The sequence below is a fragment of the Elephas maximus genome, chromosome 24 (genome assembly GCF_024166365.1).
Source record: "Elephas maximus indicus isolate mEleMax1 chromosome 24, mEleMax1 primary haplotype, whole genome shotgun sequence".
Lineage (NCBI taxonomy): Eukaryota > Metazoa > Chordata > Mammalia > Proboscidea > Elephantidae > Elephas > Elephas maximus.
The window spans coordinates 40,221,654-40,245,951 of record NC_064842.1 but is presented as its reverse complement, the minus strand read 5'-3'; positions in this window follow the sequence as shown (position 1 = coordinate 40,245,951).

Genomic DNA, 24,298 nt, shown 5'->3' with positions numbered 1-24,298 from the left:
GTTTGATATGGATTGTTGTCTCCGAGCCATCACTGGGAAACTAGTTTTTCCAGAAAATCCGCTAAAAAAAAACTGCAGTCAGATCCCTATCAGAGTTCTCCCTCTGGCTCAGGCTATTCAGATGTTAATGAAGCCGCCTGGGGAGGGTGGGGGAGGGAACAGAGAGATAGGAGAGTAGCACCTCAGAATATAGCCAGAGTTGCTTGTCTTGCTTGGAATGACTATTATATCTGAGATTCCCGCGGGCGCGTCGCCTATGTGTGCTGTCTGTGTGGAGATTGCCCCCGGGGGGTCTGGCCCGCTGGAGTCACGGTCAGATCCTCCGCTTCCAGCCCCACGCCCAGCGTCAAGGCTCCCCTACTGGGACGGTGCACTCTCGACTCCAAAATCAGTCGCTGCCTCCCGGGGACTTCTCGTCCCTCCAGCCGCGTGGCCGTGCCGCCTCCGTGAACCAGGTGGGCCCCCTCCCGGGGTTAGTTCAGATGGGTGGAGTAGCTCCCCGTGCTTGTGCCGCGACCGAGTGTCCCGGCTGGAACGCTGTTCTCCCCGCTCCAATACCAGTCGCTGCCTCCCGGGGACTTCTCCTACCGGCTGCGTCCCATGCCGCCCGCGCGACCCGGATGGTCACCTTCCCGGGGTTAGTTCAGGGGGTGGAGCAACTCTCCGTGTTTATGGCGTACCTGCGTGCAGTCCAAATCCCTGTGGGACGGTTCCCCGGCTCGGATGCTGCTCTTTCTGCTCCAAGATCAGTCACTGCCTCCCGGGGACTTCTCCTAACGGCTGCGTCCCACGCCGCCCGTGGAACCGGCTAGTCCCCCTCCCGGGGTTAGTTCAGGGGGGTGGAGCAGGTCTCTGTGCTTGTGCCGTACCTGACTGGTATGCTGGCTCCAGGCTCTGGAAACAATCGCTGCTTCCCTGTATTAGTTCGTTCTCCGTCTCTAAATCTGTGTTTGTTGTTCAGGGTTCGTAGATTGTTATGTATGTGATCGATTCACTTGTTTTTCCGTGTCTTTGTTGTAAGAGGGATCCGAGGTAGCGTCTGCCTAGTCCGCCATCTTGGCTCCGCCTCCCCTCTTTTGACATAATTTTGAAGCTTTGCTCCTATTAGAAAAACACACACCCTGAAATTCAAGGTCTTGAATACAAGACCTAATAAAAACAACTCTTCAACATCCTAACATTTACTTCAGAGAAGCATTTTGTCTCTGTCAATATGCAGTCTGCAGTGCATTTAATTCTGCGAGGAAACCCCTGTGAGCAGTTTGCTAAACGGGCAGTCAATCCACCTGATCCTGATCTTGCCCAGTTCAATAAAAGCACAGCTACAAGGACACAGACATACTGCCTCCCACAGTGGAAGTGACATAAGCGGCTAACATGGCGAGGCTCCCAGCCCCTGGGGCATGTCCTCTCACCCTACTCTCCCCAGTGCATGAAGGGCAGGAGAGTGGCAGAAGTCAGCCTTTTTGCCACTTCGTCACATACCCAGTCTTCTGTGGTGGTGGTTTTTAATCATATGCTACCTCGTTAGTTCAGGGGTCTTGCCTCTTTTTCCTTCCCTTTCTGTTTCTCCTCTCTCTTTTTTCTCTCTCTCCTCCTTCTTTTCCTCCTTGTCTTTCTTCTTCTTCTCCCTCTTTTCCTTCTCTCTCTTTCCTATACTATCTTTGGTCATTTTGATGAACATCCTCAATAAAGGACATTAAATATTTATTGGCCATATTTGGTTATAATTTTACTCTAGAACCCATTAACAGAGATCCCAGAGGCTGGAAATGCTATTAGAAGGTGCTTTTTCAGGGTCTCTTTTTCAGAGATAGACTAAGCCGTAACTATCATTCATTCAATAAAATTTATCTAGCATCAGGCACTGTTCTAGGTTCTGGATTACAGTAGTAAAAATAAAACCCTAAACCAAACCTACTGCCAAGCCGATTCTGACTTACAGCGACCCCATAGGATTTCCAAGGCTGTAAATCTCTACAGAGGCAGAGTGACACATCTTTCCCCTGTGGAGCTGCTGGTGGTTTTGAACCACCAACCTTTCGGTTAGCAGTCCATTGCTTTAACCTCTGTGCTTCCTTGTGAAAAAAAAAAAAAAAAAAAGATGCTCACAGAGCTTTCATTCTTGGAAGGGAGTAGGAGAGACAATATGCAGTCGGCCCTCCATATCGGAGGGTTCCGCATCCCGGATTCAACCAACCATGGATCGAAAATATTTGGAAAAAAAATGTTACCTTGTCGCTGATGTGTACTGTGTAGTTAGGTCTATGACGGGTGCGTATATACTGAATGGACTTTTTTTTTTCTTGTCATTATTCTCTAAACAATACAGTATGATGACTATTTATCTAGCATTTACATTGTATTAGGTATTATAAGTAATCTATAGATGACTTAAAGTACATAGGAGGATGTGCGTAGGTTATATGCAAATAATACACCATTTTGTATAAGGGTCTTGAGAATCTGGATTTTGTTACCTGAGGGGGTCCTGGAATTAATCCCCTATGGATACCGAGAGATGACTGCATACAGTTTAATAAGTAAAATTACATAGTATGTTGAAGGTGGCTAAGCACTGTAATAAAAATAGACGAAGGTGGGGAGGATGGGAAGTACTATAAGTTTGAAATTTTAAAAAGGGGTTTCACGGTTGGCCTTTCTGAGGTGGTAACCTTTGAGCAAAACTCAATAGAAGAGATGGTGAGGGAGTAAGTTGCGTTTCTCTCTGGGAGAAGAACAAAGGAAAAGAAAGTGCAAACGCCCTGACATGGGAGAATTCCTGAAGTATTTGACAAACAGCAAGGAGGTGTGTGTGTTTAGAGTGGAGCGAGTGGGTCTGAAACTCCCGGTAAAGTTGCTGTTGAACTTTTATGTGTGTTTTCTCAGGTATTTAAGAATTGTTTTTTGATCTAAAAACTGATTAACCAATTCCAAAGAGATTTCTACATGAGCTCTTACAAGATCAGAAAGTACCCAAGTTGCTGGGATCAAAAAGATCATTTAACAGGTTGCGGAATATCATAGAAGGTTCAAAACCCATTGAAACAAACCCATTGCAGTTGAGTTGATTCCGACTCATAGTGACGCTACAGGACAGAGTAGAACTGCCCCGTAGAGTTTCCAGCAAGTGCCTGGCGGATTCGAACTGCTGACCTTTTGGTAAGCAGCCAAACTCTTAACCACTATATTCACCAGGGTTTCCATAGAAGGTTCAGAGAGATGGAAATATCAGGTTGATCACCAGTATTTCTTCAAATATTTGCACATCAACTCACTCAAATCAGCCTGCGTACAATACTTACACCTCTAGTGGATGAAAACGCAGGCAAACCACTAGACTTATCAGAGTCGAGGACACATTTTCTCTGTTGTGGACCTTCTTTGTTCTCTTCCTTCTCTGTTATTACTCTCAGCAAATGTTTTCAACCTTACTGAGAAAATCATGGCTATGTGACCTTAGCATCCTCACCTTCACCTAGGCTTGTCCCCACAGGCCTTTCTTCCTCCTGACAGACCCACTCTCTGTGCCACCCCCCCCCACCCTGGTCAGGCTCTTTTGGTGTTGCTGCCAAATTTCTCCTATTCTCCATAGCAGCTGAAGGTTTTCCCATTTGATTAAATCTTTTTCTTTTGCCTTCAATGATAACAGGGGCTTTGTCAATATTGCTCAAGACTGGATATCCAGAACCTGGTATATTGCATGGGACCAAGTAATTATATAAATATCTGTAAGTGGAATGAATAGTAGATCTCCCTGTCTTAAACAAAAATAATTCTCTGTAATCTGCTTCCAGATACAGTGATTGGTATATATGTAGAGATGTGGATGAGGACCTCCACTTCCTTTCTCCACCTCTTTCCTAACTACTACTTCTCCCTTTCCCTAAAGCTCAAACCCTTATGATGCCCTGAACCTCAAAGTCTTACATGTGTCAAAGCTGCTCATTTCTTCCTCAATCGAAACCTCCATTCTCTCAATACAGGGTATTTCTCTGAGAAGGAAGGAAGAAAATAATCTTATTGAAGTAATTTACTTTGATGTCTCAATAACATCAGAGTCCTCTTGGGGTGTCTGAATGTTCAAAAGAGGAGGCTTGTTCATCTACATGATATTTTGATCTCTGGAATTTCGTGAAGGACTGCCAGTGAATTTTAAAAGAAAAATAGTTTGGGGAAATTATTGCCTGGGAGTTGTTTCCTTTTATGACAGATATTCCCTTAGATTTTTTTGTGTATGTGTGTGTGTGGGTGAGCCCATCCCTGGTCGCTTCAAAACCTTTTAAGTGCACTGCCTCTGTGTCTCATCATGATTATTTCCAAACAGCTATTTTGAGATGCCTCTCTTGCAGCTGAGGCATTTCTGAGTGACATTTCCCATCAGGCCTGCAGGTACATTTGACCTACCTCCCTGATTGTCCCACATCAGTGCTGTGAGGGGCAGACCAGGTTCTGTGATTGTGGGGAAGAAGGCAATTCTGGCCAATAGGTTAGCTCTATTCTACTTGGCACACTCACCAGCTAAACACTCTTATTTTCAAGGGCCACTCAAGGGGCAAAGGATATGGGTACAAAAATGTAGCTTGGAAAATTAGCAGTCCTCTTATTTGATAGGGAACCATTTCTAACGGTTTTGGAATCTGGGCAAGACATGTCTGTCTTGAAGGGCCTGAAATGCCCGAAATAACTGTAGGGGCTCTCTCGATAGTGGAAACATTCAGAAAATATAGGCACTTTCAAATTGCTGTAACTTCTCTGGTTTCTTGCCAGATTGATTTCTTTCATTAGGGGAGGTTACTTCCATCTACGTACCATTCCAGCCTCAGGAGGTAAAAGACTGATTTAGTGGTCTTAATTTAGGAGCACCCTGAATTTTCAGGAATTTATTGTTTAATATTGGAATGCCCATATGTGACATTCAGAGTAATCGACTTGATTCGGGTAGAAGTCTTTTGTGACTTATGCTTCAAGTTGAGTCGGAAACATGGTTTCAAATTAGTGGTGCTACCATCTTGAACATCAAGCCTAGAAGTAACAAGTTTGAATACTCTTTTCAGCCCGGTTCCCAGTTTAAGATCTATCCCCACTGCCGTCAAGTCGATTCTGACTCATAGAGACCCCATAGGGTTTCCAAGGCTATAAATCTCTACGGAAGCAGACTGCTACATCTTTATCCTGCGGAGCCGCTCATGGTTTGGAACCACCGACCTTTTGGTTAGCAGCCCATCACTTTAACCATTGTGCCACCACTGTAGCTTCCTATGTCCTATTTTATTTGCCTTAATCTCCTTAGCTTCACATACAGGACCCAGATCCAAGGTCTCTTGGCCATATTTCTGATCTCTTCTCTCTTTACTCTCTAGTCAGCGCCCTCAATAGAGGTAGCGCTTCTCCACTCCTATCCCCAGAAGAGGGATTTGGAAGTGTGAGGGACAATTTTAGTAGTCTCTATTCTGGGGGACAGTACCAGCATTTGGTGGGTGGGGTTTAGGGAGGAAAAGCCCTACAATGTGTGAAAGTTTTATAATGAAGAATTGTTTCCCTGCTCCCAATGCCAAGAGTGCTCCCACTGATAATCACTGTAAGCCTTAATACTGTCTCCTTCCAGCAGCTTTATAATGCTGTCTGGTCTGCTCACATTCCTTGTGGTCACCTCCATTTTTATTAGTATTTCACCCTCTCCTCTTTATGCATCTACATCTATCAGTTATTTTAGGAACTGACTCAAGCTAACATCTTCCAGGAGATATTCTTAGATTCATCTGGTTCTCCCCACTTGAGTTATCTACTTATAATACCAGTTAACTCTCTGAATCCATCCTTTAAGAGTCAGCTTTGTTTATTCCTTGAAGCCTTCCCCAGCCATGCCACCTGAGTAACCTTCCATTACTGAGTCCCCTTCTCGTCTGTTTCCTTCATCACTTTCAGGAGAATCGATTACCTGCTTTTGTTTGTTCCTAAACTTTTACATGTGTCTATCCTTTGTCCCTAAGCCCCTAGAGGGCAGTCTCAAGTCTTAGACCCCTCCATCTTTGATTTCATCTCTTTCTATTTCTGTTGCCCTCTGCTCCAGTTAAATAGGTTTACTTTCTTTTCCCAAACAGGCTGTGGCAGACACTGCCATGTATTCACCACAGCCCTTCTGGGCCCATAACTAGGACTACCTTGCAGTTAGGAATGGTGTTGGGACTGAGTTCTGGCCAGAGGAATGCGGGCAAAAGTGAGATATATAACTTCTAGGTTTGCTCACGAAAATCTTCGTTGTATAATTAATCCTCCTTACTCTTTGTCACCAACCAATAAAAGGAGAGGACTCCAAAGACCAGAGGAGGACAGAGTGAATAAAGTTGGGTCCCTGAATGACCATGCAGAAGCCAACCCACTCGGTGGGAACATCTCTATAGAACTCTATATGAACAATAAATAAACTTTAATTATATGAACAAGAAATAAACTTTAATTTTGGGTAGCCACTGAAATTGTGGCATTTTTGTTATAGCAGCAAGCATTACTAACATACATGTCATATGCTTTCTCTTTTACATGCATTTATTTACATTGCTTCCATTGCCTGGAATGAGTTTCCTCTTCACATGTTTAAATGTTATGCTTCCTCTGACACATAAATCAGTTCCTCCTCCTCCATGAAAAAAGCTTTCTCCAATTTTACCGAACCAGAGTGACTTCTTTCCATAATTTTGAAAATCACACATACTTGAAAATCACACACATTCACTCAGTGAATATTATACAACACATATATTTATTTATCTTTAATGTGTGTATTATATCTTCTCTGATAAATTTTAAGATCTTTCAAGGCTGTCATGGATTGAATTATGCCCCACCAAAAATGTGTGTATCAACTTGGTTAGGCCATGATTCCTAGTATTGTGTGCTTGTCCTCCATTTTGTGATTGTAATTTTATGTTGAGAGGATTACAATGGGATTGTAACACCACCCTTACTCAGGTCACCTTCCTGATTCAATGTAAAGGGAGTTTCCCTGGGGTGTGGCCTCTACCACCTTTTATCTCTGAGAGTTGGGGATCTTATACCACCAAGAAAGCAGCACCAGGAGCAGAGTGTGTCCTTTGGACATGGGGTCCCTGTGCCTGAGAAGCTCTTTGACCAGGGGAAGATTGAGGACAAGGACCTTCCTCCAGAGCCAACAAAAAGAGAAAGCCTTCCCCTGGAGCCAGCGCCCTGAATTTGGACTTGTAACCTACTAGACTGTGAGAAGATAAATTTCTCTTTGTTAAAGCCATCGGCTTGTGGTATTTCTGTTATGGCAGCACTAGATGACTAAGACAAAGACAGTGAGGTTACTTTATGCTTCCTAGTGTTAGGAATGTTTAGGTACTCAGTAAATAATTGTAAAATGAATGAATTAACTTATTTTACTCAGGCCCTTTTTCTACATCTCACCCTTTTTTAATTGATTTAGTTTGCACTGTATTTTGCTCTTTCCTGGATGATTCCAGTGTCACTTCTTATTTGTATCTACTCCTCTGTTAGAAATGCTGGTGAAACAGAATTATACCTTGTTAATACCCCTTCTCTTCTAACATATTTATTTTAGGGATTATATCTGTATTTATCCGATGTTAGTTGAATAAATGACCTAATTCTTCTGAATTCAGGAAAAAATATACTCAAACCATTGTAAACCCCCCATTTTTAGAGATAGTCAAGCATCGTATTAGATTTCTTTGTCATCATGGGAGCAATCACAGAGGGCTATCTTACGTTGTGAATGAGGTCAATCATTACTTTATTGACTTTTCGTCTAACAAAATAAGAGTCTTCAGTATGTTATTGTAGTATGATCATCATTTCTTCTGGTTTCATCTTGGAGTTAATGTATCTTCATGCATGTAATATTTTCAAATTGTTGGAGTAACCCAGTGAGGCTTTGCTTGCATGGGATTTGCTCAAGGGAAAACATACTGAGGCAAAGGCCTTGTCAAGAAATCAGTTATTGTCTCTGCTCTTTTTTCTCCCCCCTGAGCCTTGAGACCCCATTCAGTAATCAGTTGTGGCCATAAAGAGAAGTGTGCTCAGGGCCAAGTTTCAGGAGACCTGACCTCTTATTCCAACAGTTTGATCTGAGCAGTTCACTTCTTTCTGCACCACACTATCCATAGGAAAATGGGTCAATAATATTTCTTACCTTCATTTTCATGTCTTGTTAGGGTCAGTGAGGCAATATTAATAATTTTCTGACTAATAGATAATATCAAAAATTCTCTTACTATATTTTGAATCAACATTAAACACATGGCTAAAGTCTCTAACTAGCCTCAGTTACTCAGCTGTATCAGATGTAGCACTAATAACAGGTTTGCCCTTTTTGCTTAGATTGCTGAGCTCTCAAGGAGGCAGATGTTAGGACTGAAGGGAGGAGGCCAGTGCCAAGGATATCCCTAAGTAGCAAGATGAGAAGGCTCCTTCAGTGAGGAAGAGAGCATGGAGATGAGCCTGGGCACTAGCAGTTGATCCTGTCAGGGAGAGTTGTGGAGGAAGGAGACATTTATGGAAGAGGAAGGGACAGTGAAGTGGGGAGGAAACACCCAGTGACTTAGGGCAAAGCAAAAAAAAAAAAAAAAAATTCATTAACTAATTAGAGTTTTAATTTAAAGACTGTCAGTACTTCCTATGAACTCTCCTAGTCACTAACTATTTAGAATGTCTAGATTTCAGCCTAGGAAACCCTATGAGGCAATTCTACTCTGCCCTGTAGGGTCGCTATGAGTTGGAATTGACTTGATGGCACACTGCACCAACAGCAACTCAACATAAGTGCCTGCTCATTACGGGAAAAACCCAGCTATTAGACTTGTTTTTTTAATCTTCATCATGTCTAACATGATGCTAGGCTTACTGGAAATGTTTGGTATCTACTTGCTAGTGGATTGATATCTCAGTTTCTGTTTGGTCCATGCCCTTACTTCAGGTTCGGAGACTTGTTTTCATGGTTGCATTTAGGTATTAATTCTTTTATTAATTCAACAATTACGTATTAAATTCCCAACACTATTTTAAGAACTAGAGATATAGACAAAGTTCATACTCTCATAGAGTGTACATTCTTGGAGGAGGAAAAAGACTACATATCTGTGTCTATATTTGTCTATTTATAGGGTCGCTATGAGTTGGAATTGACTCAACAGCAACAGATTTGGGCTTTTGGTATTTATAGACAGATATAGATATCTAAGCAGAGATCTGAATGAAATGCAGGAGGAAGCCATGGAAATTTCTAAAGGAAGAGCATTCCAGGTAAAAGAATAGCCTGTTCCTTGGAGAAGCAGCAAGAATACCACTGTGCCCAAGGTTTAGTAGCAAGGGGAGGACATGAAGTCATAGAGTTAGACAGGGGTCAGGTTACTTAGGCTCTTCGTTCTTCCTTTCGCATCTCAGTTCGTAAAGCCATTCTGGACCTGTCCTTCTTTTGACATTACCCCTGTCCCCAGTCAGTCACTTAGTCTGATGATTACCTCCTAAATATATTTTAATCCTTCCTTTTCCCTCTGTCCTGCTGCCACCGCCCAAGTTTAGGCTCTCATCATCTCTTTCTTGAACTCCTGACTGGTCTAAACTGCAATCTGATCATATCACCCTTTTGTCTTGAACTTTCCATAGGGTCCCTGTCACATATAATTTGATTTCCTCAGGAGACCAGGCAGCACTGTTGACCATCTGGCCCTTGTCCGTATGATGTCTCTGCATACTTGTCCTATCATCCATGGCCTTTCACGCTCCAGCTCATTCATATTCTGGCAGTACTTCCTATAATTCTCCACCTCATCAGGTTTCCTGCCTTTGCCCATGCTGCTTCCTTTATCTGGTAACCCCTTCCTCCTCCATTCTGTCTGGATAATTCTGACTTAGTCTTTAAAACTTCCTTCAGTGACATACATTCTTTGTGGATACCTTCTTTGGTATCCACAGTATAGTTCAGTGCCCTTCCTCAGTGTTCCTGGTGCCCTCATAGCATCCTGTAGTTATCATCATAACATCATTGATTGCAAGTATATGCTTATGTTTGTTTTCTCTCTGAGCCTTCATTTCCTCATTTGTAAAATAGGGATAATAATACCTATCTCAGAATGTTACTGGGAGGATTAAATAAGGTAATCAATGTGATGAACTTAGAACAGTGAGTGGCCCATAGCAATCATTCACTCATTAATACCTGTGATAATTGTTATAATAATATCAACAAAATTATAGTAATTATAATAATTATATGCAATATAAGTGTTATAATAATTACAATAATATATAATGTAATAATTATGTTATCATTATTAGCACAATTGCTAATTAATTTAGGTGGCACAAACTCCTGTGCTTGACTGCTAACTTAAAGGTTGGTGGTTCAAACCTACCCTGTGGTACGTGGAAGAAAAGATCTGGCAATCTGCTTCTGTTAAGATTACAGCCAAGAAAACCCTCTCGTGCAGTTCTACTCTGTAACACATAGGATCACCATGAGTCAGAATTGACTCAACCCGTGACAACAATAATGAAATTACTATTGATAATAATATTAATGACAATTATTTATATCATATTGTATTACTACTAGACTGAATTCCTCAAGGGCAAGAACTATCCATAATAATATAATTATGATTATAATAATAATTATTAATAAAAAATTATTAATAGCTAACGTATATTAATTAATATATGCCAGACACTAAGCAAAGACACTAAAAAAAATAACATAAATCATCTCCCAAACCCTTATGAATTTGACAGGTGAGTGAATTGAAGCTTAGAAAGGTAAAATAACGTGACAAAATCACTGAGATAGTAAAACAGATCTACACTTTGGACTTGATTCTACTTCGACTTGGCTTCAGTACCTCAGCTCCTACTACCCCGTTTGCTATACTGCTCGACACCAGCAGGTGCTCAGTGTTTCTTAACTAGCTGGTGGAAACGGCAAAGGACTGCGTAGACCTCAAAATGCAGATGGCCTAGCAAGCTGGTGACCCCAGAGGCTGCCTGATCACCATTCTGCTTAATCAGGACACTATCGATGAAAAGACCCTCTAAGCAGTGCCTCTGTTAAGTATGTGACTGTTAAGCAATCTTAGTGTAATATTGCAAAGTGGACAGGCCCCAAATAATATGAACGTCTCTGCTTCCTAAAGTCAGCCCTGACTGGTTGTAATCATAGGAAAACCCAGACAATAGCTTGAGCAGAAAAAACAGACCATATCTAGCCCCTGGCTGCAAGAGAAAGCCGTTGGGCTAGTAAAGAGAGAGACAATATATTTCAGGTCACACTGTCTCTGAGGAATAACACCACAATACATTAAACAGATACCAAAGCAGACTGAAATTACTGACCTTGATGGGCTCTATATCCTAAGATTAAAGACAAAGTCATGGAGCAGAAAATGTGCTGGAACAGGAAAAAATGGGGCAAAGGGAACAAACTTACTTGAGCAGCTATTATGTGCTAAGTAATTTACATATACGGATGCTCCTTGGAAACCCTATGGGGCAGTTCTACTCTGTCCTATAGGGTCTCTCAAAGTCTGAAGCAACTTGAAGGCATCGAGTTTAGTTTTTTTTTTTTTAGCTCCTCATTTAATACTCATAACAATACCATGAGTTCAATGACATTATCCCTTTTACTAACCATGCGGAGAGAGGCTTATAAGTTGTCCTGCGTCATAGAGCCACGTTGCTTTGTTTGCCTCCAAAAAAAAAAAAAAACCCAACCCATTGCTGTCACGTTGATTTCCAACTCACAGTGACCTTATAGGACAGGGTAGAACTGCCCCATTGGGTTTCTAAGTCTGTAATCTTTATGGAAACCGTCTACCACATCCTTCTCTTGCAGAGAGGCTGGTGGGTTCAAACCACCAACCTTTTGGTTAGCCGCTCAACCACTGGACCACAAAGGCTCCTTCTTTGCTTGCCTGGCTTGTCCAAATCTTTCAGGTCTCAACTTAAAAGTTACTTCCTCAGGAAAGTTCCATACTAAGCCATATCTGCTGTTACAATTGCATCCTGGGCTTCTAGGCCTTATCACAACTGTAATTAAGTGTGACTCACTGTTTCCTGCTGAATTTGTGAACCCCTGAAGGTAGGGGATGCATGTCTGGTTCAGTCCTTTGTGGCAAGAACTAATATAGTTCCTGGCTGATAGTAGACACTCAGTAAATGTTTGTTTTGTTATCATTTTTCTCATCACTGAGAAAAGAGGTGCACTCCTAGGCACGTACGCAAAAGAGTTAAAAACAGAGACTCAAACAAATACTTGTCCACCAATATTAATAGCAGCAATATTCACATTTATTCACATTATTTGTTATTCACAAGCACAAAGTGGAAACAGTCCAAGTGACCAACAACAGATGAATGTATAAACAAAATGTGGTGTATACATATTTCTTAGTTACCTAGTCTGCCTTACCGGAAATACCACAAGTGGGTGACTTTAAAGAACAAAAATTTATTTTCTCTTAGATCAGAAGGCTTGAAGTCTGAATCCAGGGCACGACACTAGGAGGAGGTCCTTGTTTGTCTATTTCAGCTTCCAGTAGCTGGCAGTCCTTGGAGTTCTGCGTTTGTAGGTGCATCTGCTACATGTGTTTGTTTTCATATGAACATCTTCCCCCTGTGTGTGTCTCTGTGTCTGTTCTGCTCTTTTTATAGCTCACTAGTGATTTTTTTTTTTAGTGATTAGGTTTAGGATCTACCCTATCTGGTATGACCTCAACATAACAAAACAAAACAAAAAAAACTCCTGTTTCAAGACAGGGTCGTATTTAAAGGGTAGGAGTTAGGATTTCAGCACATATTTTGGGGGAACACAATTCAACCCATAGGAACATACAGAGGAATGTCGTTCAGCCATAAAGAGCAATGGAGTTCTGATATATGCTATGACATGGATGGACCTTGAAAATATTATGCTAAGTGAAATAAGCCAGACACAAAAGGACAAATATGATTCCACTTATATGAAATATCTAGAGTATACAGATTCATAGAGACAGAAAGCAGATTAAAGGGTACCAGGGGCTGGGGGAGGATGGAATGAATAGTTGTTGCTTAATAGGTACAGAGTTTATGTTTCTGGTGATGAGAGAGTTTTGGAAATAGTGGCATTGATTGTACAACGCTGTGAATGTAATTAAAGCCACTGAAATGGTTAAAATGCAAATTTTATGTTAGATATATCTTACCACTATAATTTTGTTTTAGAAAATAGAGAGAGAGATGGTTGGAATGTGTGATCCATTAAGTTTCTGTCAATTCTAACAGTGTGTTTCTGTGCTAATGTTCAGATCAAGCAAAAGGCAGAGAGCTGAGTACACTTGTGTCTTGAAGCCACTGATGCTATAGGAAAAACATGACTGCAGAGGCTGTGGGGTTTGGTTCTTGCCAGAAATTCCATTTTTCTGCTTGTAAGCAGACCCAGGTGGAGCTCTTGATCCTCTCATTTCTTCCTTCTCGTTGGACCTAGAGACTCTGCCTAGGTTCCTTTCCTCCTTAGCACTGATACCCCTCATGCCATCTTTGGGACTGCTCTTCTTCCCAGATCTAGGCATGAAGTTGGGCACAGTCTGCCTGCAGTGACAAGTATACATGCCTACTTCATTTTATGGAGGTTTACTCTTAGTAAGTACAAAGACTCTGTTGAGGGAAACTAAAATAACAAATAGAGGGAAGCTATGGAGTTTAAAATGGAGTCTCTGGGTGGTGCAAATGGTTAACACACTTTGCTACTAATTGAAAGGCTGGAAGTTCAAGTCCACCCAAAGGTGTATCCAAAGAAAGGCCTGCTGGTTTACTTAGAAAAAAACAGCCATCGAAAGCCTAATGGTGCACAGTTCTACTCTGACGTACATGGCATCACCATGAGTTGGAATCAACTCAGTGGCAGCTGGTCTGGTTTATAGAGTTTAAAATCATCTTTGTTATTTGTCAGAGACATGACTCTTGGTTTCTAGTTGCTGTCCCTTGACTCTGGAATCAGGCTGCCTGGGTTCTCATCCTAATTCATGAAATTTCATTTCCTCATCATTACAAAGGGTAATATTATCTATTAGGTTGAAACATATAAAATTGCAATTTTGGTAGGTCAAGTATTGACAGTTGCATATAGTTCAACTTAATGCATCATAGGGTTGTTGTATAGAAGAAATGAATAATGCATGTAAAACATTTGTCCTAATCCCTGACATGAAAGTATTCAATACTAACAAATTGTGTTAATCCTAATGATTTTTATCTGAGATGGTAACTGAGGTCTTGTTGGACTTCTACCATCAGTTCAATACTTCTGAGCCGTACAAGACAAATGCCTAGCTTTTTCTGACCTTTGCCGAAAGGTAAAGGACGAATGGGTAGCCCCTGAAGCTCATTCTTTCCATTATGTTGCCCTGAATGTGATGTTAGAGAAGAAGAACAGGGTTCTCACGTCTCAAGTGGAGTTCCTGGTGGTGCAATTGGTTATAATGCTTGACTGCTAACCAAAAGGTAGAGGTGGAGGTGAACCCAGAGACGCCTTTGAAGAAAGGCCTAGTGATCTACTTCCAAAAAATCAGCCATTGAAAACTCTATGGAGCTCAGTTCTACTTTGATACACATGGACTTGCCATGAGTCAGAATCCACGTAATGGCAATGGTTTCATGTCCCAAGTAGACACGTTAAATCTCCAGATCCCTCTGTACTGAGAAACACCAAATCCCCAGGCCTCTCCATACACTCGGTTGTCATCTCAGAGGTACTTCCCCCCATTGTCCCCTTAATATTCTTGTGACCCCAAGTAAATCACTTGATTTTTTGGATGTCAGAGTCCTCATTCTCATTTTCCAACCAATATGTAGTGAGTGTTTGCTGGGTTAGAGGCAATTGCATTCTGCTTTTACAAACAAGAATTAATCCTCATAATAATATTATTTTTCATTCATCCCTTCCACAGATATTTATTGAGCGCTTACTATGTCAAGAATGTCAAACGGTAGACAAAATGACAACCAGTCAGATACAGTCTCTGTCCTTATGGATCTTACAGTCTACTAGGAGAGATGAACATTAAGTATGTAATCCTATACATGTGCAATGGCAGTTGTGGTAAGTCTTATGAATGAGAATACGTGGTATTATGGCAGCAAGAAATAGAGAGCTTTGACCTAGTCTGGGGACATAAGTCAGACCTGCCAAATAGCCTATACCGTGCCTTTGAGAGAATTAGGTAAAGTTGTCTCAGGAGAGGCAGTTCTGTGCCAGGATACAGGGATTGATAAGTGGAGTGTGGTTAGATTTTGTCCCTCATGTGCACCTCAGCCAGGTGCCCCATTTAGGATATAACCCAAAGGTACACAGCAGCTGTTAAGGATAGGATTGTGTCCCCCAAAATATGTGTTGGAATCCTACCTTATACCTTTTGGAAGTAGTATTTTCTTTGTTATGTTATTATGTCCTAAACCTAATCACTTCTGAGTTTTAAAAAGAGCAGATTGGACGTAGAAGCAAGGACATATGGGGGGAAGCGGGTGGAGATAGATGCCATGTGAGGATCGCCAAGGAATGGAGGAAAAGGAGGGCTATAGAAGCTGAAGGACACAAGGAACTTCCCCCAGAGTCAACACAGGGACAGAGCCTTTCCCTAGAACTAGTGCTCCGAATTCAAATTCTGGCCTCTTAAACTGTGAGAAAATAAATTTCACTTCTTTAAAGCTGCCCATCTTTGGTATTTTCATTACGGCAGTGTTAGGTAACTAAGACAGCTACTGTCTTAGTTATACCTAGTGCTGCAATAACACAAATACCACAAATGGGTGGTTTTAAAGAACAGAAATTTACTGTCTCACAGTTCTGGAGGCTGAAAGTTCAAATTAGGGGCTTGGCCATGTTGATTCCTCCTGGGGGTCTCTCCTAGTTTCTGGTGACTGTTGGCAGTCCTTGGTGCTCCTTTGCTACTTATAGATGCATCTGTCTCTGTAGTCACATGACATCTTTTCCTGTGTCTCTGTCTGTGTCTGTACTCTCCTTTCTGTAAGACACCACTCAGAAGGGATTAGATTTAGGATCTACCCTATTCCTGTATGACCTCATTAACATAAAGAAAAACCCTTATTTCTGAACAGTCATATTCACAGGGATCAGTATTTCAATATGTGTTTTTTGGGGGGTCACAATACAATTCATAACAGCAGCTTTGGGCCAGGGAAGGCTTCTTTTAAGAAACAATGTTGGTACTCTGTTATGTGAGAAAAAAAAATTTCTCACATAACAGAGTACCAACATTGTTTCTTTGAGAGAAGAAGAAATTACTGAAGATGTGAAGATATGTGTTTATATTTGATGAGGTTAGGAGTTTGAGTAGTACTCCAGACAAAAAGAACAGTGCAAAGGCCCTGTGGTAGACAGAGACATGCCGCACTTGAAAAACAGAAAATATCTAATGAAAGTAGCGGCCAGAGAGTAATGGAGAGCAATGTGAGAGGTAAATCTGGAGAAATTAGCAGAGATTAGGGTTTGTGACAGTGAATGGCAGTAATAGGATTACGTTTTTGTTTGTCAGGATCACTTGGGATGTTAGGAGGAGAATGGGTTGGAGAGAGGTATAACTGGTGAATACAGAGAAATCAGTTAAGAGGATAAGATATTGGAAGTCAAAAATGATGGTATCTTGGAATAGTGTGGTATCCGAGAAGATGGAGAAAAGGGTACATATTCAGTAAATATTAAGAGGTAAACTTGATGGGAGTTGCTGAGGGATTGAATATTAGGGATGAAGAAAGGAAGCAGTCAAAGATGACATCAAAGTTTTGGCTTATGGGACTACCTGGGTGGCAGAGACATTCCCTGAGATAGAAAAACATGGATGAAAATCATGTTGGAAAGGATAGACACTGAATGGGGATTGCATAGTGGCATCCAAGTAGAGTTATCAGGTAGGTGTAGATGCATATATCAGCAAATCAGAGGAGAGAACTGTGTCAAAAAGAGAAATTTGAGACGCCTGGGCAAACATGGCAATTAAAGCCATAGTTACAGCTGAGATCGCCAAGGAAGAAACTATAAGGTGAATAAGAGAAGAAGGCTTAGAATGAGCATTTAGGAATTAGGAATTTACTGGCCAGATAGAGGACAGTAAACCTTCAAATTTATTTTTATATCCATTTTTCAGAAGCTAAGGCTCAGAATTAATTTGCCCAAGACGCATAGCTAGCAAATGGTAAAGGTGGAATTTGAACCTGAATTTTTCACATTCTAGAGCCCTAAGTCTCTTGCTATGTCACTTTTTTTTTTTCCAGTCTTTGAATAATTATTTTTTAGAAACTTTAAAGAATATTGCCGTGATTTCATTGGATAATTCTGGTAAGTTTCTTCAATACAACTATATTTATTTATTTATTATTAGTGTTTTTTAAGATAGCCTAAAAGATCCACACTGCTGAGGGTGAGGAAAGAAAGGCACAGTGGGTGCTATGAAGAGGGATAGAAAACAGAAAACTGTACTAGCCCTTGGGAGCCTGGACTTCACCAACATGACATAATTAGGTGTTCACTTAACACTTGGTAATTAAATGACTTTACACCAACTTCTTTGAAAGAGAGAAAAAAAAAATAGTGTGAGGTACAGCAGACACCTCCAAGCTCTTTCACAAGGCCTGTCTTCATGGCTGGGTTCTGCAGCTCCTGCTGACTTACAAACTGCACTGTCACACCTTCATGGAACATACAGGCACACTTCTCCCCTTGTCTCCAGTCAAAGAGCTGAGAAACAGATCTCAGCAAGTCCTGACAATGAGGTGTTGAGCTGCTGGACCACTGTGTGCAGCCGCTTCTTTCATGAAAGCGGGCTCCCCTGACAGTGAACAGCATGAGAGTAAGTTCAGGAATTCTGCAGAATAAGCTGGAATGTAGGGAAACCTGGGACTAGCTTTCTGGGTCTAGTGTCCACTGAGGCGACTGGGTGACATTGGTTGTGTCTTCCAGATTCCTTTGTGCGTCCCCACCTACTTTATATTTAAAGGCCAGTACAGAATTCCGACTTAGACTCATCACTTAAAGGAAAACCAAAAAGAGTTGCTGAAATGACATGGCCCCATAAAATCACAGGCCAGAAAGATTGAAAATTTTACCTTAATTTTTTTTAGGGGAGGAAAGGGATTCATTAACCTAAATGCCAGGCAAACCTAAAAAAATTAATCGCCCCTGCCCACCACCTAAAAAAACAAAAAAACAAGTGAGGCTTTAAAATATTCTAGCTGAGAACGGAATACTTGAAAAGAGTCCAAGGTAGGCAGTATTTGGGCTGCACAGAAGTTGGTTGCAGACAATGGTGTGCTTTGAAGTGTAGCTGCTCCTTGGTCCTTCCTTTGCAGCTGTTCTGAGTCATGTTTAATCGTCTTGGAACTGCCCTCTATTCCCGAGAGCTCACTGGTGTCCTGAAGCTGCCTTAACCTAACTTGACCAACTTTCACCTGGTGATGGGGACTCTGGTTAACTGAGAAAAGAACATTAAATTATAGCTTACTGAAGTGAGAAGATACGGTAGAACACAGAAGTGACTAGGAACATTGAGCTGTCCATAGCTTTTAGATTCCTGTGAGATCTGTCGGGTTTTCTAATATGATGGCTGTGTGTATGGGAATGGTGGTGTGGTGGAACAATGAAGAGAGTGCTAGACATGGAGTCCAAGAATATTGGATTCCAGTCCTTGCCCTGCACCCATGCCCCCATTTTTCAGCTTGGTGATCTTGGCCAAGTCATTTAATTAACCATTTACTGAGTGTAACTAGGGAGTTTGTCCATAGCCAAATAATGAGGTCATCTAAGCCGTGTTAAGAAATTTGAACTTCTTTCTAAGGGCAATGAGAAGGCAGGAGAGTGACATGAGCAGGAGAGTGACACGATCAAAATTTTATTTTAGAAAGATTTTCCTGTTGTCAGTGTAGAGGATGGATTGGACGAGGGCAGGGATAGATGGAAAAAACCAGTCAGGAAACTTCTGCAATTGTCTATGAGATAAGCGTGAACACCTAAACTAGGGAGATGATAAGAAACATAGAAAGAAGATGGTATATATGAGGCATATAAGCAAGCAGAAAAGGAAAGACTCAGTGAAAGTTGGATATGAATATAAGGGAGGAGTAGAGGATGACTTAGAAGTTTCTGGTTTGGGCTACTTAGTAAATTTGGCTGCCTTCACAGCATTAATAAATAATTTTAAAAAGCCAGGTTTTATGCTTGATGGTGATGAATTATGTTTGGAGAGTGCTCAATTTGAGGTATCTAGAGAGGTACTCCAGATGGAAATGTTATGGCAGGAAGAGCTTTGGTAAAAATCAGGAAAGAGCCTAAGTAAGAGGTAAAGATCTTGATGCCATCCATACATGTATATGTAGTAGATTAACTTGTGAACACAGATAACCTCATTCAGGGAATGTATGAATAATGGAAAAAGAAGGGGCCTAAAAGCAGAATATTGAGCGTGTAAGAGGCAGATGGTGGAAGAAGAGCTATGAAACATAATGAGAAATTGCTGTCAAAGTAGGTGAAGGAGAATGAGAAGGATACGATCATAAGGAATCCCAGAGAAAAAAGAATTCGAAGGAGAGCATGGCCAATAGTCACTGAGAATTCGGGTGTAATAAGAACTAAATAATAGGATGCCTAGGATGGAAGGGGTTACAACGGGTTGAAAAGATGGAATGATAGGAACGTGGAGATATTTTAGAAGCTCACTTGTAAAGAAAAAGATAGATACCTGGAAGTGATTCCTAATGGATGAATATATGAGGAATGGTATTTTTTAAGATAGGAGAGACTTTAGCCTGTTCTTATTCTCATCCACTCACTACCAAACCCACTGCCATCGAGTCGCCATATCGTACAGGAAATAGCCAGTGAAAGAGGAGCCTATTGATGGAGTCAGAGTCCTTAGGGAATGAGTAACTGGAAACTTGTATGAGGAGGGAGGATAAGCTTTAGACAGGTCATTTTCTTCCTCTGAAGCCAGTCAAAGGAAATAAAAGTGGTTGTGGATGCAACTGTCTGTTAACAGGATGGGTAAGAATTCCTGGAAATTTTTACCCAGTAGCCATTATTGTCTTTACGATGTAGGAAGCAAAGTCAGCTGCAAAATATGGCCAAAGGGTTAAAATACGGATTAGGGAGTTCAAGAATCATGATGGTTTACTGTTAGGTGCCATTGAGTCAGTTCCAGCTCATGGCAACCCTATGTACAACAGAACGAAACACTGGTTCTGCATCATCTGCCCAGTCCTGCACCATCCTCACAGTTCTTGCTATGTTTGAGCCCATCGTTGCAACCACTGCGTCAGTCCATCTCATTAAGGGTTATCCTCTTTTTTGCTGACCCTCCGCTTTGCCAAGCAGGATGTCCTTCTCCAGGAATTGGTCCCTTCTGATAACATGTCCAAAGTACATGAGATGAAGTTTCACTGTCCTTGCTTCTAAGGAGCATTCTGGCTGTACTCCTGCCAAGACAGACTGTTTGTTCTTCTGGCAGTCCCCAGCACATTCAATATTCTTACCAACACCGTAATTCAAAGATATCAATTCTTCTTCATTCCTCTTTATTCACTGTCCATGTTTCACGTGCATAAGAGGCGATAGAAAATACTGTGGCTTAGATCAGGCACACCTTAGTCCTCAAAGTGACATCTTTGCTTCTTAACACTTTAAAGAGTTCTTTTGCAGCAGATTTGCCCCATGCAGTTTGTCATTTGATTTCTCTCCTGCTGCTTCCATGGGCATTGATTGTGGATCCAAGCAAAGTGAAATCCTGGACAACTTCAATCTTTTCTCCATTTATCATGATGTTGCCTGTTGGTCCAGTTGTGAGGATTTTTGTTTTCTTTAAGTTGAAGTGTAATCCATACTGAAGACTGTAGTATCTAATCCTCATCAGTAAGCATTTCAAGCCTTCCTTGCTTTCAGTAAGCCAGGTTGTGTCATCTGCATATCACAGGTTGTTAATGAGTCTTCCTTCAATCCTGATGCCACGTTCTTCTTCATATAGTCCAGCTTCTCGGATTATTTTCTCAGCATACATATTGACTAATAAAAGTACTGTGAAAGAATACAACCCTGATGTACACCTTTCCTGATTTTAAACCACACAGTATCCTCTTGTTCTATTTGAACAACTGCCCCTTGGTCTATGTACAGGTTCCTCATGAGCACAATTAAGTGTTCTGGAATTCCCTTTCTTCACAGTGTTATTCATGATTCATTATGATCCACACAATCTGATGCCTTTGCATAGGAATAGCTATTAATTAGATGGAACTGAGACAAGGGAAATGCACAAAGATTACAGAGCACTGATGAATATTCAGCTGATTTTGAAGACCTTACATACATCAGAAGTGGCATCAATCTACAGAGTAGTAGATTTTCTCCACCAGCACACAGCTGTTGAAGAGTAAGAATGGACAATGTAGATGATCTATGTTTGTGGATTTGCTTTAGGGTACGTGACCAAAGAACCAAGGAGGAAGGAGTTCCAGTTCCCAGACAAAAAGATGTTGATCGATGAACCATAGAATGTAGGCTATTTATGAAGGGACGGAAGCCCAATAGGCCTGGTAGATCTGGGGGAAAAGGAAGTGTCAAGAGATAAGATCATGTGCGAGGTTAGAGGATAAGGATAATGAGGATAATGAAATAAGAGAGCTGGACATTTTGAAGATTGAAGTAAGAAAAGGTGGAATTTAATATTTGGCATGGATCAGGGCAGGGCAGAGGGAGTGGGTTGCTAAAGTGCAGTGAAGGTAAGAACTATTAGAGTTAAAAGAATCAGGGAAATCTGGAGCTAGATTATTGAAATGATCGTCCTCAAATGAAGGTGTATAGAACCATGTTGGGACATGGGGATAAAGACAAAGATTGCTGAGAGCTGCATGTAAATGGGAACATTACCTGCAGATAACTGAATTATTAATAGTGTTGGAGTTTTATGGACTCCATAAACATCATGTTTTTCCAGTCTAAATTTGAAGCCAATTGAGAAATATACAAGAATTAAAACAGATGGTGGTCAAAAGTGTGATCTTTATTACTGACAAAATTACGGTTGAATACTGTGGCTTATGTCTTTCGACAAGTGTACTGTCTAATACTGAGCCTTAGGCTTAGCTGCCCAGATGTAGGAAGCTCTACGCCCCTGTAGATTCTCCTGGGGAAGCCTGGTTGTCAGAGAGCATGATGAGCAGAGAGCAGGGAAGAACATATGCTTTTCGAAGTAAAGGAGGAAGACAGGCAGAAGCAGATATATGCAAGCCAGGTTCTTAACCGGTTTTACAAATCATTTAGGTCATTCCACCTCAGTAAGAGGGAAGAAAGAGGCTAGGAGTATAAAGCTCGTGGTGCTTCCTCTGCATGAAAGGAAGCATCATAATTAGATATTATCCCTCTAAGGTCTGGATTCAATCAGTAAATGGAAATCACTCAAGGTACTCCAACTAGAAAGACATTTTATTTATATTGCTGTTTATAATTGCATATGATAATTATACGCACAAGAGGATTCTTGGAAGTGTAGTAACAGACTTCTCCTCTGCCATGTAAAAAAAGGTTATAATGATGGTGAGCACGTACTACCTAATAAAAAGCAACAAGAAAGTGATTCAGATAATGGTTGATTTATATGTCAAAAGAGGGTTTTGTGGTAAGGAAGAAGAACACTGAAGCGGTAGAGGAAAGCTAGGAGAACGCAGATTCCTTGTCACGGCCCCATGGCATATATGGTGTGAAAGAATAAGTATTTTCTGTTTTGAATGAACTGAAAGTGAAAACGTGACTTTGAATCGTGTTTCCATTTAGCAAGAAATGGAAAGACTGAGAAAGTAGGGGCTTTCATGAGTTCCAGTGCACAGCATGAGAAAGTTGGGAAGAAGGATAGTGGAGGGACAATAATTCAGAGAAGAAAGAAAAGAAGAGGGTAGAATGGAGACAACAGTGTGTTTAGCTTTTTTTTAATATAAGATAGGAGGTCAAGGATGGTCCCTCTTGACTCTAGCCGACAACTGGCTAGAGGATGCTTCAAGGGGAAATCTAAATCATCTTTGTCAGGAATAACTTGGCTTTAAGAAATAGAAACCGTCTCAACCAGTGGTGTCACTAGGGTTGGTGTTACCCAGTATGATAACTCATGGTGTTACCACCACCCCCCCGTGCCAATTACCACAATATTGTAGCTAAAACACTGAAAAATTTGACAAAATCAGCGACTATAAAAATACCAGCAGCAACGAAGACAGTGTGATTGTAGTGTGTTCAGATGAAGCCACGTGATTTGAAGTATCACTGTAATTGGGTAATGACAGCTCTGACCAGAGCACATTAGAAAATTCAAAAAGTAAATTAGCATAGAGTTTTAGTCTTGTAGATATATTGATATATGTAAGCTGGGCTTATGCAAAATATTTTTGTTGTTGTAACTATAGGAATTTTTTTTATTGTACTTTAGATGAAGGTTTACAGAACAAACTAGCTTCTCAGTAAACACATATTGTTTTATGACATTGGTTACCAAGGCCACAACATGTCAGCACTCTCCGTTCTTGAGCTTGGCTTCCCTATTAAGGGCTTTTCTGCCCTCTACTGCCTTCTAGTCCTTGCCCCTGGGCTGGTGTGCCCCTTTAGCCTCATTTAGTCTTATGGGCCTGTCTAATCTTTGGCTGAAGGGTGAACATCAGGAGTGACTTCTTTCCTGAGCTAAAAGGGTGTCCAGGGGCCCTACTTTCAGGGTTTCTCCAGTGTCTGTCAGGTAAGTCTGTTTTTTTTTGTGAGTTAGAATTTTGTTCTACATTTTTCTCCAGCTCTGTCTGGGACCTTCTATTGTGATCCCTGTCAGAGCAGTCAGTGGTGGTAACCAGGTGCCATCTAGTTGTGCTGCACTCAGTCTGGTGGGGGCTGTGGTAGTTGTGGTCCATAAGTCCTTTGGACTAATCTTTCCCTTGTATCTTTAGTTTTCTTCATTCTCTCTTGCTCCCGAAGGGATGAGATCAGTGGAGTATCTTAGATGGCCGCTCACCAGGTTTTAAGATCCCAGCCGCTACTCACCAAAGTAGAATGTAGAATATTTTCCTTATAAACTGATATGCCAATTGAGCTAGATGTTCCCCAGACCATGGTCTCCACAGCCCTCAGCCAGCAATTCTATCCCTCAGGAAGTTTGTATATATCTATGGAGCTTCCATGACCTTGTCTTGGGCAAGTTGTGCTGGCTTCCCCAGTATTGTGCACAAAAATTTTTATATAGACAGTCTTCTTGGT